The sequence below is a fragment of the Typopeltis vanoorti genome, chromosome 24 (assembly GCF_054136105.1).
Source record: "Typopeltis vanoorti isolate ZY-2024b chromosome 24, IOZ_Tvanoo_1.0, whole genome shotgun sequence".
NCBI classification, from domain to species: domain Eukaryota; kingdom Metazoa; phylum Arthropoda; class Arachnida; order Uropygi; family Thelyphonidae; genus Typopeltis; species Typopeltis vanoorti.
Genome location: NC_143572.1, coordinates 1,466,735 through 1,485,947, shown reverse-complemented (window position 1 = coordinate 1,485,947; position 19,213 = coordinate 1,466,735).

Here is a 19,213-nt window from a genome sequence, read left to right as displayed (position 1 = left end):
TCCAACTTACCAGTCTGTTATCTAATCCCATCTGTTTCAGTTTAGCTACCAGCTTATCATGTGGTAGTCTATCAAAGACATTTGAAAAATCCAAGAACATCACTGTATATGCATCTCCTTTATCGAGTAAATCTGTAACCTTGTTGTAATATGTAAGCAGATTGCTGAAACATAACCTCAACCTAACAAACCCATGCTAACCATCATAAAGAATATTACAGTTATTAGTGGGTTGATAACCCACTTCTGAATCCTCCTCACCAACTTCTATAAGACCTTAACAACAACTCCACCATACAGATTGAACTATAATTTGTAGCCATAGTCTTATTCCTTCTCCTCCTTTTGTGACATGGAACAATTTTTCCCACCTTCCATTTCTTTGAGACTCACCCTGTTGCAAGACTTATGTTAAATAGTTGTTCCAAAGGTGCCATTAATTCTGTAGGGCATTCTCTCAAGATAAGTGGTGATATACTGTCAAAGCCGCCTACTGAATTATTAACTTTCAGTTTAATAATTCCTCATATACTTGCTGCTCATTCACCAGCAGTCCCTCCTCTGCCATACCCCAGCTTTTCATGATGTTGCCTTTAGCATGAAATATACTGATAAACTGATCATTGATCAACTATATCCTCCATATTGGTTTGGTTACCAATCTACCAGTGTGATCAACTAGAAAAATGACTACGGGAGGATTATCCTCCCATAGTCATTTTTCCTTCTACTTGCCACATATTGAACAAACTCATTAGGATATTTATTAACTTGATTAACCAATAGCTTCTCATACTGCACTTTTGCTACCTTGACCAACCAAGCTGCCTTATTAGCCTACTCTTTGTGCTCTTCATGCAACTGATCCTTACCAACATTCATCTTGTGTTATTACCTTCACAGTGCCTTCTTCTTCCAGATTATTATCTTCCCAAAACCCCATGCTGTTACAGACTTATCTACAAGGTCCCTTTTGTCATACACACAGCTCATCATACCATGCCTTAAACACATTCAAATTCTCTGCAGACATCACACTCTCAGGCAACATATTTCAATCAGTCACAACTCTTCATGTAAAAAAAAAACCCGCTTCTCACTCCCCTGCTCACACCCTCCTTATATAGTTTCCATGGATGACCACTTGTTCTCCCCCAATCTCCCATCATTTTATGAAAAACCTCTTCAACATTAATATTTCCTCTAGATTTCAGATCCTTATCCACCATCATCCAAAGATCTCTTATTTTCTCCACCTCCAACACTATATCTCCTCTAAGAGTACATTCTACATCTCATCTTTGCTTTCCAATTTTAAAACCTTACATTTTGTAACATTGAACTCAGGCCTGACTGGTGGCGTGTGCAATATACACAGGCACCGCAGAAGAAAAGGCACCTAAAAGATGTCAAAACATATGAGTTTAAACGAATGGTACAGAATGGTACATATAATTATAAATGTACGTTGTCTTCCGTTCAGGCCCCTTCATATCTTCCCGGAAACGAACAAATAAATTCTGAAATTGTATCCTGGACCCGATTATATCACTGTAATTTTTGATTAAAATTTATGAAAATAAACTTAAAATAGTTCTCCTTTAATTTTTGATGTATCATAAATCAACTTATGATTAATTGTTGAGTTCCATGTAAGGGCATATTCTAATTTTAATCGGATTGGATGCATGTGGTCCGGCCATAAAAGTCGGCTTACTACTGATAACTCATTCTTCTCGACATTCGAGCCTGTTATATTAACGGGCTGTTAGGGTGGCATCAGCGACACAAAATAATCGTCGAACTCTCGAGTCCAATGCGTGTTTCGCATTGGACTTGAAAAATTCTTGTAAAATTCTCTTATCTATTTTCGTTGAATCTTCCTGAGAGAACAAAGTAGGCTAGTATTTTGTAACATTTCCAACGAGTTATATTGAACAATTGTTGGTATAAAAGAAATATTGTTTTGTATAAAAGACATAAAGGTAGGATAGTTCACTTTCTTTAGAAGAAATGTACCTATGTAACTAGGTTAAAAATGATTTGTAGAAATATGGAGTGAAGTGGAATTCCTGGGTTTTTTGAATTTCAATCCAATGTCCTCAGTAATTTTCAGGGTGGATGTTTTCATTAGAAGAATTTAAAAATTAAAAAAAAAAAAAATAGAGGTAACATTATACTGTAAAGCGGTTTTCATTTGTTTTTCATTTCCTGTTCGTTTTATTCACACTTTATTCAAAAAGAACTTTTTTGGAAAGGGGCCGAACATTAATCGCACACACAAGAAAAATACTATGCGCCGGTCCTGATTGAACTGGCATTCCTATTGCTGTGCCCATTTACTCAATCTATTTAAGTCTTTTTGTAAGGCCAGAACATCTGCTCTACTCCTCATAGTTCATTCCAACTTTGCATTATCTGCAGACAACTGAATATCCTCATTCAAATCATTTCCAATATCATTAACATTAACATACAGGATAAACAGCAATGGCCCTAAAGAAGACCCCTCAGGAACACCACTAGTGACTTTCCTCTTCTGGGATATTGCCCTCCTATACACAACTTGTTCATACCTATCAGGCAGTCAATCTCCAATCCAATGCACTAATCCAGTGGTCGGCAACCTTTTTAATACGAAGGGCGCAATACTGCGGGTGCCATGATGTTTGTGGGCGCTGCATTGCCAATTCCTCCTGATTTAAATAATTAATCTTAAAATTACAATTGGCATGAATAGTTTTGAAATGTCTTTCTATATTACTTTTTTTTAGAAATAGCTACACTATTATTGCATAATAAACAAATACATTTGCCATTATGATTGATAAAGCAAGGTGCTCACATCTGATCAGACAGATACATGCTAATTGTTAACATGACTATTCTTTAACGGTTAAAGAATATTCATGTTAACAATTAGCATATATCTGGATCAGATGCGAGTGCCTGAGTGGACAAGAGACCTCTGATCATAAACTACTTATGATCAGAGTTGTTGACGTCATCTAGTTATCAATGCTCTTGCTATCCTTCACACCATTTCTAAACATTGTTAGAATCCTTTGTTTTTTAGTATGTGTGTTTGTTGAATCACTCCCACTATCAGTGCAAATACTTTGGTTTACAAAGATATTTCTAACCCTTTATAATGGATGTCATGAGCCCTCAGTAATTTTCAAATTTTATATTGCGGTCTTCATATTAAAAAGGTTGCTAATCCTTACCAACATTAATTCTGTAAATCTTCTGTAAATCCAGACCTCTTTCCTTAGTATTTTCCATAAATGCTTTACATTCATGGAAAATACTAAGGAAAGAGGTCTGGATCTTGCTCCACCTTTACTACGAGTTGCCCATAAGGCACTACTTATGCTTACATCTGCTGAAACTTTTAGTTTCTATATTTAGCTATGAAATAATGTTGGATTCAATATTCACTTAATTTGTACCATCATGTATTATATTTGCAGTGTTTTTTCTTTATGTTTTCTTGCATTTTAGCACATACTAGTAATGAATGTATCTCTCAGATATACTGCGATCTACACTGTAAAATTACCGCTGCGAGCTCCAAAGCAGTTTACAATAATTTCTCTGAGGGCGCACTAAAAATTCACTGCAGGCACTGCATTACCAACCTCTGCACTAGTCTAATATTCGACCATTGTTGTAACCTAATACTGGATCCTGATACTCACCAGGCTTTCCAACACTTTAACCACAACACTTGATACACAGATTGGCCTATAATTTGATGCTCGATTCAATTTTTCTTTCAAGCGATACAGTCTTGACTCCTTTGGAACTTGACTCAATGTAAGACTCATATTAAACAAATATATCAAGGCAGATGTCAACTCCCTGGCACATTCCTTCAAAATACATGGTGATATATCATCAAGTCCAACAGCTTTATTAATATCAAATTTGCTTGATTGCCCCATATACGTCTTCCTCACTCACAGTTGGTTGTCTCTTCTCCTCATCATTCACTGCTCTCAAACATTCCATGATGTTACATTTGCAAGGATGAAGGACATTTATGAACTGCTCATTAAATATCTCAACTACATCCTCTACAGCATTTGTCCTTATACCATTTTCTCCAATCAATACCATCCTACCATAATCGTTCTTATTTTTGCTGGCTAATATATATATAGAAAGAACTCTCTGGGATTTTGTTTTGGCTTCATTAGCTAACTGTTGTTCATACTGAACTTTTGTTACCCTTACCAACAGAGTAACCTTCCATGCCTGTTCTTTGTAATCCTCGTGGAATTGATTATTGCTACTCATCTTTTGTTGCCTCCAAAATGACTTTTTTGTCTGTATTGCATGCTTAATCTCTTCATTCATCCATTTCACATCAACCTTATTTAATCTTCTGACCTTTGAAATATATTAAGACATTGCTTCTACTAGATAGTTCTTGAATATCACCCAAGCAGCACTGTTCTCCTTTCCACTCAACTCCTCATTCAATGCTGTCTCCTGAGCTTCTCATAATCACCAGCCTTGTAGTTCCCCATATACCCTTTCCTCATGTAAGTCCTCACATAGCTGGCAACTACCCAGGTAATCACTTCATGATCACTCTCACCAACTAGAGAGAGTTTGATACCTCATTTATAATAATATCCTCTGATGAAATGATCAAAACCAGACCCTCAATCCTTGTGTGTCCTCTGTTACATACTGCATGAGGTAGTTGTCACTCAAAAACTCAAGAAACTCATTTTTTTTACTTCCAGTTGCTATCTCGTCACCCCAATCTATATTGCCGTAATTAAAACTGATCACCCGTTCTCCATTTACTTATACATTTCCTGGTTACTATCCTCTGATTTCACACTTAATCACCTCATTCATTCATTTTACTCCTACCTTGTTTTGCATTATAACGATGAGTAGGAGAACTGGTTCCAAGGGAGTGGAAAGAGAGCAGAATAGTTACATTACATAAAGAAGATTGCAAAACAGAAGTAGCAAATTACAGACCAATTAGTATCTCAGAAGTTGTAGTTAAGGTAAAGTTGGATCAATAAAGTTTGATCCTGCTTTTGTAATTTACTCAAATTTTATAATAGAACGACAACTGACTTGGATAATGGAAATGGGCTACATCGTGATAATGATGTAGGTATTTGACAGAATACTACAATGAAAACTATTGCATGAGATGAAGAAAATAAGAATGGATATGAAGCTGGTGGCATGAATAACTAATGGAGTACCTCATGTCTCTACATTAGGGCTGCTATTGTTTAATCACTTCATCATCAGCAAACAGTTGTTTGCTAATGATTAAAAATGATAATAATACATGTTTACTATTTTACAGAGATTTAGCTTTCTTGAGATTGAGGAGGTGGTAGAAAATTGGAGATATGATAAAAACTTTTAAGGTATTCAAAGAGTTTTATAATGTAGAAAAGAAAATTTTCAATATATGATGAGCAGGAAGAGAAATAGAGGTCCCAATGGAAGTTGTGAGTGCTCAGACAGTGAATGAGTTTAAGCAGAAGTATGATAGGTATTGTGTGAGTAATGATTAGTGTGGGCCTTTTGTGATGATTCTTCTGATTCCACAGAGGTGGCTGTAATAATGACAATAATACAGGTCTTTTCCTCTAGTGTCTTTTTAAGACCATTTTCTATTCCATTATAAATAACTGTTGTATGAAACATTAATGTATGCTGTTTCAGGAAATGAAAAATAAAATCCTGTAGAACTTGATAATTAGATTATTTGTGAAGTCAAATTTATCTTTTCAACAAGTACCGTTAGGCCAGTTGGTTATTAGAATGTAAATTATTACCAGTGCATTCATTTCTACTGACCTTAATGTAAAACGGTTTTTAAAGTCATGTGTGTCTATTTGGTCTTTAAATTATACTTGCACTTCCTCAATGTATTTTATAACTATTCTAATATGTTAATGACTGGCAATAACTTAAAAAAAGCTACATAAAATAGTGATTGTTTGTGATCAACAAAATAGAATAATAATAATACCATGCAGTGATCTATACAGTAACTACAAAAATATTTAAATCTTTATAATTTGATGATAGCAGATGTACTGTATAATTAAAATATGTATAAAATATTCCTAAAATAAATAGAAATATATAATTTAAAGATAAATTAGGCATGTGCAAATCTTTAAAAAAAAAAATTTTAAAAAAATATATATATGCATACATACCGTATATACACCATATATACGGTATATGCAAATACAATGCTTATATATATCAATTGAGTTCCTCCTCTTGAAGAAGAATTTTGTGCACTGTTTGCACAAAATATTCAACATAAATATTCAAGTACTATTACACTATTGCAAAAGATATGGATGCAGAGTAAAGAAAGGTACAGAATGTGTATATTTGTAACTTGGATATAACTGTATATATCTAAGATGTGGATATATATATAGATATATGCAGGAACTCCTGAGAATATCTACGCATCCTTCAGTTTGGTTGAAAAAACTGTGGAGCAGTTTATATATTGATAGATATGGGTTTGGTGACTTCCATGAAAATAAAGTTGAGCACATCACGCTCAGACTGAAGCAACTAAGGTAATGATCAGTATATTATGCATGCTGTCTTGTCTTACATCTTGTAAAACAGGCAAAATGGCCTGTTTTTACAAGATGAAAAAAAATCCAAGTTTCTGAGAGGAAAAACTCTGTCACCTCTGTGTGAGACTGGCTAACACTCAAATTCAGTAGAAAATCCCTTATAAAGGTGTCCTAGATGAGATTTGAAGCCAGATATTTCCAACTGAAGCAGATGTTACATTCTTGCAACTGCACACTATAGAGGTGCTTTTACATCAAGTAAGCTGACTGCTGAGGCAACCAGCTAACATATGTACAAGGTATGGAAAGCATTTGAGGTGAGGATGCAAATGCACAAAAGTGATGGGTTGCATTTAAATAGAATTGGTGTGAGTCAGAGACAAAAGAATAATTACTGAGCACAAATAAACTCTCCTCTCTCTAAACTGAACAATGCCCACAGTTCTGACAGAAATTCAAATTGAAACTGAAACTAGACACATAACTTTTAAGTTACCACTCCGTTTTATCTGTGTATGTATGTAATGCAGGATTCTTTAAAATTCTTATGCATCAGGTTCATTCCAAAAATACAGTTGACTCTTTTTACAGCAAATATCACTTATAAGAAACTACTGAAATGCTTCAACTAAAGGTGCATCCTACAGGTGCAATGATAAGCTGAAAGTAATTCCATATAGCAAACTTTCCATTATAATAAACCATTTCTGGAATTTGCTTTGCTATTGTGAGTTGACTGTATTATTATTATTACTATTATTATACAGGCCTCCATGGAGTCAAAAGACTCACTGCAGGAGGTCCTTTTTATACAGGCCTCCATGGAGTCAAAAGACTCACTGCAGGAGGTCCTTTTTATACAGGCCTCCATGGAGTCAAAAGATTCATCGTGAGAGGGTGTTTTTAGGAAACCCAAAGTTTATCATTCCACTCCTTGAACCCATTGACCATTCCCACTCCAAACACTCTCTCTCAGGCAATGCATTCCAAGGTTCAACCATCCTCAACGCAAAGAAACCACTCCTCACCGTCTTGTGCACAGCCTCCTTTCGTAACTTCCAGGGATGGAAGTTACGAAAGGAAATTGCGAAAGGAAGTTGTCATCACTTCTTCCCACCGTTCCACCAAGTGAAAGAACCCTATAATGTCTACCCTGTAACTGCCTCTCAACAGTTTAAAAGTCTCGATCATTTCACCTCTCCTTCTTCTATCTACGTAACTCTGCAGTCCACATTCTCTCAGTCGATCTTCATAATTCATATTGTACAGTCCTGAAACCATTTTTGTTATCTGCCTCTGTACCATTTCCACAGTCAGTTTATCCCCTTCAAATCCTGGGGACCAAATCTGAGAACAATAGTCTAAGTATGGTCTGATCAGGGTCTTATACAATGGAATGATAACTCTTTTATCTCTGCAGGTCAGCATCCTTCTCCATATTGCAGCAATCCTCTGAGTTACCCTCACCACCTTTGCAATATGCTCCCTGAATTTCAGTTTTCTATCAATCATCACCCCCAGATCTCGTCTCCCCTGCCTCCTCCAGTACAGCTCCTCCAATCGAGTATGCATCCTCCCATCATTGGATCCCAAACCTCAAGACTTTACATTTTGCTGCATTGAACCGATACCCCCATTCATTTGCCCATCTGTCTAGTTTATTCAAATCCTCTTGCAGGGCTGCCACATCTGCACTATCACTGATAACCCTTCTCAGCTTCGCATCATCCACAAATAACTGAATATCCCCTTGCAATCCATTGACAATATCATTGATATAAAGTTTGAACAATACAGGTCCCAGTACTGAGCCCTGTGGAATCCCACATGTAACCTTCTGCTTCCTTGAAACTTCCTCACCATACACAACTCTGATACCTATCGGACAGCCAATCCTGAATCCAGCTGACCAACCTGACATCCAAACCCATGTGCTGTAACTTAAATATCAGCTTATCATGTGAAACCCTGTCAAATGCCTTCGATAAATCCAAGAAAATGGCAGTATATGTCTTTCCCCTCATCAACTGCCCTTGTCACTTTATTATAAAAGGCAATCATATTACTAAAGCAAGCACGCCCCTTAACAAATCCATGTTGATTCTCACAGATAACACTACCCTCATCTGCCCAATGCTGTATATAGTCCCTCACTAATTTCTCCAAGACCTTAACAACTACTAATGATACACTAACAGGCCTATAATTAGACACTTCCAGTCTGCTACCGCCCTTATGCCCAATGCATGAGGGCGGTAGCAGACATTCTTTAGCACATTCTCTCAAAATTCGTGGTGAAATACCATCCAGTCGAACAGCTTTACTTGTATCCAGAGTACTCAGTATTTGAAACACACTCTCCTCTTGCACCTCTAAACCCTGAACCTGCCCTATCCCTGTTCTGTATATTGTATATATCGGTATATTGTGTGTATGTATGTGTGTGTATATATTAAACAAGTTAGTTAACAATTAATTGCTATCTGAACTTAAATCTCTCTCTCTCTTTTTGAGCTAAATATATAGAACAACTGTCCTACAAAAAATTTTCTGATATAACTATATTTATATAATTATATATATCAAATACTAATTGGCTGCAATTATTTTCATACACATATTTGCAGTTAAAATTTTCATAATTTACAACTTTCTGTATTCTCAACAAAAAACAGCATATGAAACTATCTAAAAAAAGTCTAAATGGCAGGTATATTTGCATGTCCAAATTAAGCTGACTGTCAAAATTTAATAAAATTTTTTCATTTCTGATTCTTGTTAATTATGAGGACGGATATCATGAGGTTGTTGTGGAGAGTGAAAGATAACAGTGTGGTTGGATAGATTGTCATGTGTTGCCAAGATATGATAACGATGAGTTGAGATAGAGAGCAGGGAACATGAATGATATATTGTCAGGAGGAGAATGGGGTGGCATTTGTAAAGGTGTGAGATGCATTTGAGAGAAGGATGGAAAAGTACAAAAGTGATGAGTTGCATTTAAATAGAATTGGTGTGAGTCAATTAGAGAGACTGTTGCTGCGAGAAGCAATGAGTGATGCAAGCAAGTGAGCAGATTTAGTCAGAGGTGAAGCAAAAGATCAGAGAGAGGAACTGGTGAGACGGGAGTGATAGTAAATGAGAATAGTAGTACTGTAAGTGATAAGGACAGAACGAGAATGCAAAATAGAGAAGGAGACTCAGTATAAAGAGAATGGATGTACTGGATGTAGTGAATATGCATATGAGGATGGCCAGTATGGAAATGGAATGGTTAGGTGTGTGGGGAAATCACAACCAACAAGTGGGAATTGTAGGACAGGATTGATTATAGACCTAAAAGTGATTGCTATGTTTATTTACAAATGCCAGGTGCATCAGAAACAAAGAAGATGAAACTGTTTCATTGATTGAGTTTATTTGGCCAAAAATTGTTGGAATAAGTGAAACATGGTTGGTTATCGATGATCTGATGGGAACAGAAATGCAAGGGTATGATGTTTTCTGTGAGGACAGAAAGGACAAGATGGGGAGGGGGGGGGGGGTTGTTGATGATAACAGGCAAATTATGTCTGCACAGAATGGAAATGCAAGATGTAAATAGTGGAAATGGTTTTGAGTTAGTATGGTCTGAGGTGGAGACCGAACGGGAAGATATATTTAGTTGGATGTTGCTATAGGCCAGGAAATGTAGAGTGTAGTGATAAAGAAACGTATAAGAAACCTGGGTTAGTAAACAAGGGAAGAGTGTTTTTACAGGTGATTTTAATTATTGCAATCTAAAGAGATAACATTTGGAAATAACGAAAATGAATTTCTCGAGTTCTTGAGAGACAACTATCTTTGGCAGTATGTAAAGGAGGGAATATGAGGATTAAGAGTTTTAGAGTTGATAATTTCATCAGAAGATGTGATTGTTAGTGGAGTTTCATACTCTCTCAGTTGGTGAGAGTCATCATCTGGGTTGTGGCTAGCCATATGAAGACTAACTGTGATGAAAGGATATATGTGGATTTAGAAGGCTGGTGATTCTGAAAAACTTAGAAGATGGCTTAGAGCTATAGAGTGGAATGAAGTGTTAAGCTGAAGGGAGATAAATGCTGAATGGGAACTGACCAAAAGTAACTTACAACATCAGTGTGCGAATGTATCCTGAAGGCCAAAGGATTGAATAAAATTGTCAACTGGATGAATAAAGGAATTAAGTATGAAATTTGGAAGATGATGATACTGTGGAGTAATTTTATATAAACTTGGTTTTTAATCCTATTTCCCAAGTGAGCAAACAGACAAGTAAGTCAAGTTTGTGCGTGCACGTAGTGCAACTCTAGGCAACTCGTGATAAAAGTGGACTAAGCTCTGATCACTTTCCTTAGTATTTTTATCTTAATGTAAAGCACATCTCCTTGCAGAGATGTATAATGCTACACATTAAAGGCAATGATCACTACCCATACCGGTTTCGACCTTTATTGAGGTCTCGTCAGTGGGAGCCAGACCTGACAATGCTAAGGTTGAAGTAATGCAGAGCTTATGAATTTTACCTAAACAAGTTGCCACAAAGTGCTTTGACCTTATTAAATAAAATCTCAGGATGAGAGATAGATGTAGAAAGTTTTTTAACTTGGGTATATTATGTATTCAAGAAATAAAATCTCAGGGTGAGAGATAGATGTAGAAAGTTTTTTAACTTGGGTACATTATGTATTCAAGATATTAAGTAATTTTATATAAACTTGGTATTTAATCCTATTTCCCAAGTGAGCAAACAGACAAGTAAGTCAAGTTTGTGCCTGCACGTAGTGCAACTCTAGGCAACTCGTGGTAAAAGCGGATTAAGCTCTGATCACTTTCCTTAGTATTTTTATCTTAATGTAAAGCACATCTCCTTGCAGAGATGTATGCTGCTACACATTAAAGGCAATGGTCATCGATGCTACCCATACTGGTTTTGACCTTTATTGAGGTCTCGTCAGTGGGAGCCAGACCTGACAATGCTAAGGTTGAAGTAATGCAGAGCTTATGAATTTTACTTAAACAAGTTGCCACAAGGTGCTTTGACCTTAGATGTAGAAAGTTTTTTAACTTGGGTATATTATGTATTCAAGAAATAAAATCTCAGGATGAGAGATAGATGTAGAAAGTTTTTTAACTTGGGTATATTATGTATTCAAGATATCAAGTAATTTTATATAAACTTGGTATTTAATCCTATTTCCCAAGTGAGCAAACAGACAAGTAAGTCAAGTTTGTGCCTGCATGTGGTGGAAGTCTAGGCAACTCATGGTAGTGCTACCCAAGTTAAAAAAACTTTCTACATCTATCTCTAATCCTGAGATTTTATTTAATAAGGTCAAAGCACCTTGTTTAGGCAAAATTCATAAGCTCTGCATTACTTCAACCTTAGCATTGTCAGGTATAGCTCCCACTGACGAGACCTCAATAAATGTCGAAACCGGTATGGGTAGTGACCGTTGTCTTTAATGCATAGCATTATACATCTCCGCAAGGGGATGTGCTTTACATTAAGGGAAAAATACTAAGGAAAGTGATCAGAGCTTAATCCACTTTTACCCCGAGTTGCACTAAAAGGAGTTGCCTAGACTTGCACTATGTGCAGGTGCAAACTTGACTTACTTGTCTGTTTGTTCTTGGGAAATGGGATTAAAAACAAGTTTATATAAAATTACTTGGTATCTTGAATACAAATTATGGTAGAATGATGTTAATGGATTTAAATGGTAGAATGTTAACTGCAGAGAGACATAGTTGAAGTATTCAGTGGACAATTTATAAGGGTGTTTCATCCTCATCAGGATGAAAGCATTAGAAACTCGTGTAGAGGGTGCTTTAATTGTGAGTAAGCAAGAGGTATATGAGGAAATTTCATAAAGATATTATGAAAAATTATCAAAGAATCAAAATAATACTTTTTTTTGTTACTCTTTCTCTCTCTTTTTTAGTACATAATTAGTAATTAGATAAAGGGATATAAAAACGATCAGAAAAAGGAAAAAAAGTGAAGTCAAAACAAATATTATTGACAAAAAAAAAAAAGACTCTTCTAACACTTTTTCATTCTCCAAATAGGAAATGAAGATATTGAAGGACTTATTAGTCAAAACCATATGGTCACTCTCTCTCCAACTGGTAGGAGAGATGTCATCTCAGTTATTATCAACTCTGTCAGTATAAACAATTTGGATTAGTGAACAAAGGAAGGGTAATATTTATGGGCGATTTTAATTATGGTGGTATAGATTGGAATGAAGAGATAGCATCTGGGAATAAGGAAAATGAATTTCTCAAGTTCTTGAGAGATAATTATCTCACTCAGCATGTAAAGGAGGGCGCGCAAGGATCAAGAGTTCTAGTTCTGATCATTTCATCAGATGCAATTGTGAGAGGGATTTCACACTTTCTTCCAGTTGGTGAAAGTAATCATGAAGTAATTACCTGTGTTGTGGCTAGTCATATTCAGACTTTTGTGAGGAAAGGATATACGTGGAATTATAAGGCTGGTGGTAATGACAAGCTTAGGAGACAGCTTGGAGCTAGAACATGGAAGGAGGAGTTGAGCGGTAAGGAAATAAATGCTGCATGGGAATTGACGAAGAAATACATAACAGCATCAATATGTGAATGTATTCTGAAGATAAAAAGGCTGAATAAGGTAGATGTGAAATGGATGAATGTGAAGCTTAAGCATGAAATCTTGCAAAAGAAAGTACTTTGGAGGAAGTACAAGATGAATAATGGTAATAATCAGTCACATGAAGAGTATAAAGAACAAGCCAGGAGAGTGACTCAGTTAGTAAGGAAAACAAAAGTAGATTATGAGCAGAAAATGGCAAATCAGGCAAAGAAAAACCCTAGAGAGTTTTTAGATGTGTGGCAAGTAGAAGGAAGATCATGGTAAGATGAAGTTAAAGGATGATCAATTTATACGGGTGTTTCATCCTGATCAGGATGGAATCATGAGGAAATTAATTGTAGAGGACATAGAAGGGGGAGGTGGCTTAACTCATTATTTCCAAGATTATGTTGAAAATAATGAGCAGGAGGTATTTGAGGAAATAAATAACCTTGATGTCAATAAGGCGTTAGGATTTGATAACACATCACCACGCATCTTAAGGAATGTTCCAGGAAACTGGCAGTAGCATTGGCATGCCTGTTTAATAAAACTCTTACAACAGCACAGGTTCCAAGGGAGTGGAAGGAGGGTAAAATTGTTCCACTGCATAAAGGTGGTAATAAGGCTGTAGCTTTAAATTATAGGCCAGTCTGTGTATCTGGAGTTGTGGTGAAGGTCTTGGAGAGATTGGTGAGAAGTAGGATACAGAAATGGGTTGATAACATTTTCTCAATTCTCTGTTATTATCAGCATGAGTTTGTTAAGGGGAGATCATGTTTCACTAACTAACTTATGTACTATAACAAGGTGACAAATACCTTGGACAGGGGAGATGCATATACAGTGATGTACTTAGATTTTGCAAAGGCTTTTTGATAGACTGCCACATGACAAGTTCTTAAATATATTGAAAGATGGGATTGGACAACAGACGTTTATTGGATCAGTTACTGGTTGTTGGATAGGTATCAGAAAGTTGTATATGTGGGTGTGGTATCTCAAAAGAGAAAGGTCAATGGTGGTGTGCCGCAGGGTCAGTTTTGGAATCGTTGTTGTTCGATTTGTATGTTAATGATATTGGGATGTGTTTAACTAGTGATATGCAGCTGTTTGCAGATGATGCAAAACTGGGGAGAGCAATACTGAGTCAAGTGGATGTTATGGCCTTTTGAGTAGATTGCATGAATGGGCAGGTAAGTGGAACTCAAGTTCAATGTTGCAAAGTGTAAGTTTTGAGATTTGGTAAGCAATGATAGGATGTAAAGTATACATTTGCTGGGGAAACTTTAATGGAAGTGGAGGAAATGAGATATCTAGGGGTGATGGTGGACAAGAAGCTGAAATTCATAATCCACACTGCACAAGTTGTGAAGATGTCACATTGGATAATGGCAATGATGTGGAGGACCCTGACATGCAGAAATAGAGAGGTTATGATGCCATTGTATAAGATCTTGATCAGGCTGCACATGGATTATTATTCACAGATTTGATTGCTGGGATTTTGTGGTGATGAAGATTATGTTGGAAAGGTTCCAGAGAAGATTCACAAAATTAGTTAGTGGTCTTTGGAATGTGGAGTATGAGGACAGATTGAGAGAATGTAAGTTGCAGAGTCTCAAGAACAGGAGGAAGAGTGGCAATATGATTGACATGGAAGAGATTTTTCATAAAATGATGAGTCTCTGACTCCATGGAGTTCAAATGTTAATAATAGTAATAATGACTGTCAATGGCTTTATTGATGAATGCCATTAGCCCCTGTTTTAGTGAAGTCATAGGCAATAAAAGATTTTATATAGTGTATTTCTTTTGTCAGAAATGCTTCAATGGAGTAAAGGGAGAGAACTTGACAGTTAAGATTTAATAAGCCGAAAGGCTATTTTACCGGCAAAAATGTTAATAGAAGGGGGGATGGTAAATCCTTGGGCTTGCCGATAGTTTTTTTTTCGGCATGAAACTCTATGGATTTCGATCCGAGTTTCATACCTGGCTATAAAAACATAAAGGGATTTACCATCCCCCTTTCTATTGACAGATAAGAGTTTTCGTGGTGCTGGATTTTTGGGAAGGATAGTGGTGTAACAGAGCATGAACATATTGTTGGGGTGGTTTTCTTTCTAAAAATGGAAACCCAAGGGCTCCCATCTTGCTGATGCAGAATAATTAGGTCTAGGAAGGAAATATGATGTAATTTTCTATTTAAGAGTAAACTATATCTGAGAATAATATAGTTATATATATATATATATACACACACACACACATATATATATATTATAGAGAATGAACAGATATAGAACATTGCAAAATTGACAATATAATCATCCACATATCTGTATACCATATTGAAGGCCTCAGTTGAATGTTATGAAGAGCACACTACTCAAAGTTCCATAAAATAATTTTCTAAAGTAGGAGAAAGAGGACAATCTATGGGTACACCTTTTATTTACAAGGGTATGGCCATTAATTTATATATTAATGATACTGGAATGAGTTTAACTGGCAATATGAGACTGTTTACAGCTGATGTTAAACTGGGATGAATGATAGGAATCAAGCAAATGTTGTGGCCTTCTTATAGAAGGACTTTAATAGATTGTGTGATTGGTGTATGGAACTCTCATTTAAATGATGAAAAGTATAAGTTGGTGGGGAAATTTTGAAAGAAGTTGGGAGAGATGAGAGACCTTGGAGTGGTGGTGGTGGTGAAGGATCTGAATTTCAGCAGTCACATTGCACAAGTTGTGAAGTCATCACATCAGATGATGTCAATGATGCAGAGGACTTTAGCATGCAGAAATATAGAGGTTCCGGTTCCATCGTATAAGGTGTCATCTGGCCTCACATGGATTATTGTGTACAGTGGTTCCCTGGTTTTCATGGTGATAAGGATATAGTGGAAAGGGTCCAGAGAAGACTGACTATAGTCGCAACTGGTTTTTGGCATATGGGATACGAAGACAGATTTAGAGAATGTAAAGTTGCAGAGCCCCATGAATAGGAGGAAGGGGGGATATGATTGAGACATTTAAATTGGTATAGGTTGTTACCATGTTAATGTGGAAAAAATTTTCATAGACTGGGAGACAAGGATAGAGCAAAAAGACCATCCCTGGAAACTGTATATGGAGGGTATAAGCAAGGGAGTGAGAAGCTGGTTTTGCATGGAGAATGGCTGGCAGGTCTGGTCCACTGGTTTTTGTGGTAATTCTGATACAGTGGAGAGAGTACAAAAGAGAGTGTTAAAAATGATATCAGGATTGTGGAATAATGATTATGAAGACAGATTGAGAATTTATAGGTTGCAGACACTAACAAACAGGAGAACATTATTATTACTTTCATCATCTACACCAACACCATCTATCACTGGCCACCACCACCACTAGTATTTTCACAAACAAACATCCATGCCCACGGCGGGATTCAAACCCTCAGCCTTTTGGCTGGAGACTGGATACGCTGACCACTCAGCCAGCCAGGCCGGCAGAAAGAGGGGGTAATATGATTGAGTTACAAACTTCTGAAAGGATTATATAGAATTTCAGATGATGGAATTTTTCATTTTATGGAGGGTGGGAAAGGACATGAGGGGCATCCTCGGTAGTTGAGAATGAATACTTTCAAGAAGGAGATGAGGGCTAGATTTTTCTCTCATAGAGTGGTGTGTGACTGGAATGGATTGCTGTTGGATGTTGTCAGTGCAAATAGCATGAATGAATTCAAGAACAGGTATAATGACTAGTGCAAACAGTATGGCCTCCCTTGATGAATTCCTGACTCTTAATAATACTGTAATAATAATGACAAGAATCACATAACTTCAATTATACATCATTATACAATTAGGCATAAAAAAATAAATTAATATTTACCACAATGTAAACAATATCACAAAATGTTACACAAATAGCATGACATCTTTGGTGGCTTACACCACCCTACTGATATTATTATTATATGAGAAAATTTTAAAAACCTGGATTGGAAAAATAGAGGAATTGCAGTAAATGGGAAAGAACTGACTCACCTATGATTTGCTGATAATATTGTTCTTTAGGAAACTCTGCAGAAGAACTTCAATAAATGATCACTGAATTGAATGCAGAAAGTAAAAAAAAAAAGGATTAAATATAAACAAAGAGGAAACAAAAATAATGTATAATAAATACACTACCAAAAAGCCGGTACAAATGGAACACCAGGAAATTGATATAGCAGCTTCCAATGGACAAAAGACCTCTAGGACAAAAGATCACAGTAGAGGGTGACTGTAAAGAAGAAATTATATGTATAATTCAACTTGGGTGGATAGCCTATGGAAAGCACCACGAAACATCACAATTTGCCTTAAAAGAAAAATATTTGACAGTTGTATACTTCTGGTCATAACATACAGACTTGGACTAAAAAATTGACAAACAAACTGAGGATAACCCAGAGGAAAATGGAAAGATCATTACTCGATATTATCATTCTAGAGAGAAAGTACAATACTTAGGTCAGAACTCAACTAGGGTGAGAGACACCTAGTCTGAGGCATTAAAAGATCCAAATTGCAATGGGCACAGCTCATATTGCAAGAAGTAACACTCAAAAATGGACAAAGTTGATATCAGAATGGTATGCTAGTGATGGAAAGAGAGCCACAGAAAGACCAAAGAGATGCTGGGAGGATGAGATTAAAGAGATGGCAGGATCTCAGTGGCACAGAAAGGTTCAAGATAGGAATGAATGGAGGACTTACAGGGAGGTCTTCATCCAGCAGTGGGCAGAAAATGGCTGATGATGAAGATATGAGAAAAACCTTAACTGTGTGAAAATGTAGAATATATCTACTTCAAGCAAAATGGAGAAGAAAGATTAGCAAAACAACCTTTTTAAAGTAAAAGTGACACAGAAAATATTATTATTATGGGCTACTGCATGGAGCCAGACTCATCAAGAGAGGTCCTAAACATCATGCCAATCACTATTCAACATTTGTGCAGCATCTATCATACTTTGCTTTGAACTCATTTGCAATCACAGTACTCACAATAGACTCTGGCAACCTATTCTACTCATTCATCACTGTCCAAGCAAAAAATCTACTCCTGACATCCCTGGTAACTACACTCTTGTTCAGTTTCCAAGGATGGTTTCTGGTTCTCCCATCACCAGACCAGTTTGAAAAAATTTCTTCTGTATTAAGTTTGTAAAAATTAATAAAAACCAATTTCTCTAACTCACAAATCTTCAACCTGTCTTTATAAGGTTCATTCCATAGACCTGATACCATCTCGGCCACTCGTCTCTGGATTTTCTCTACCTCCTCCTCCTCATCACCAAGAAACCTGGGTGACTAGATCTGCACGCATTAGTCAAGATAGGGTCTTATGAATACTCTGATGGGCCTAAGGCTCATCAGAATATTCTTCAGTAACCAAGTCATCCAATGAGCTGCTTTAGCCAATTTTTTACAGTATCCCTCTAAACTTTAATTATCTATTTACCAACACCCACAAATCCCTGGGCATCAATTTCATGGAGCACAGTGATATATAGCTGGTAATCTTTTCACCCCAAAATGCATAACCTTATGCTTCACCAAATTAAATTGATATCCATTCTCCTTTGCCCAGACTGTTGGTTTATCCAATTCATCCTGCAAAATTTTAACATGATCTGTATTAACTATTGCTCTACCCAATTTTGCATCATGGGAAAAACTGAATAGTTCTTAGATCCTTTCCTACATTATGAATGTACAAATTGAATAGTAGTGGCCCAAGAAGAGAGCCCTGTGTCACAACACCACTAGTCACAGGCCTTCTACTAGACTCTACTCCTGAATAAACTACTCTCTTCCATCAACCGCCCTCTTATCCACTTCACCAACTTAAAATCCAAACCATGTGTTGCAATTTACTGATAAGAATTCCATATGGTATCCTGTCAAAAGATTTTGTAAAGTCCAGCAGTATCACTG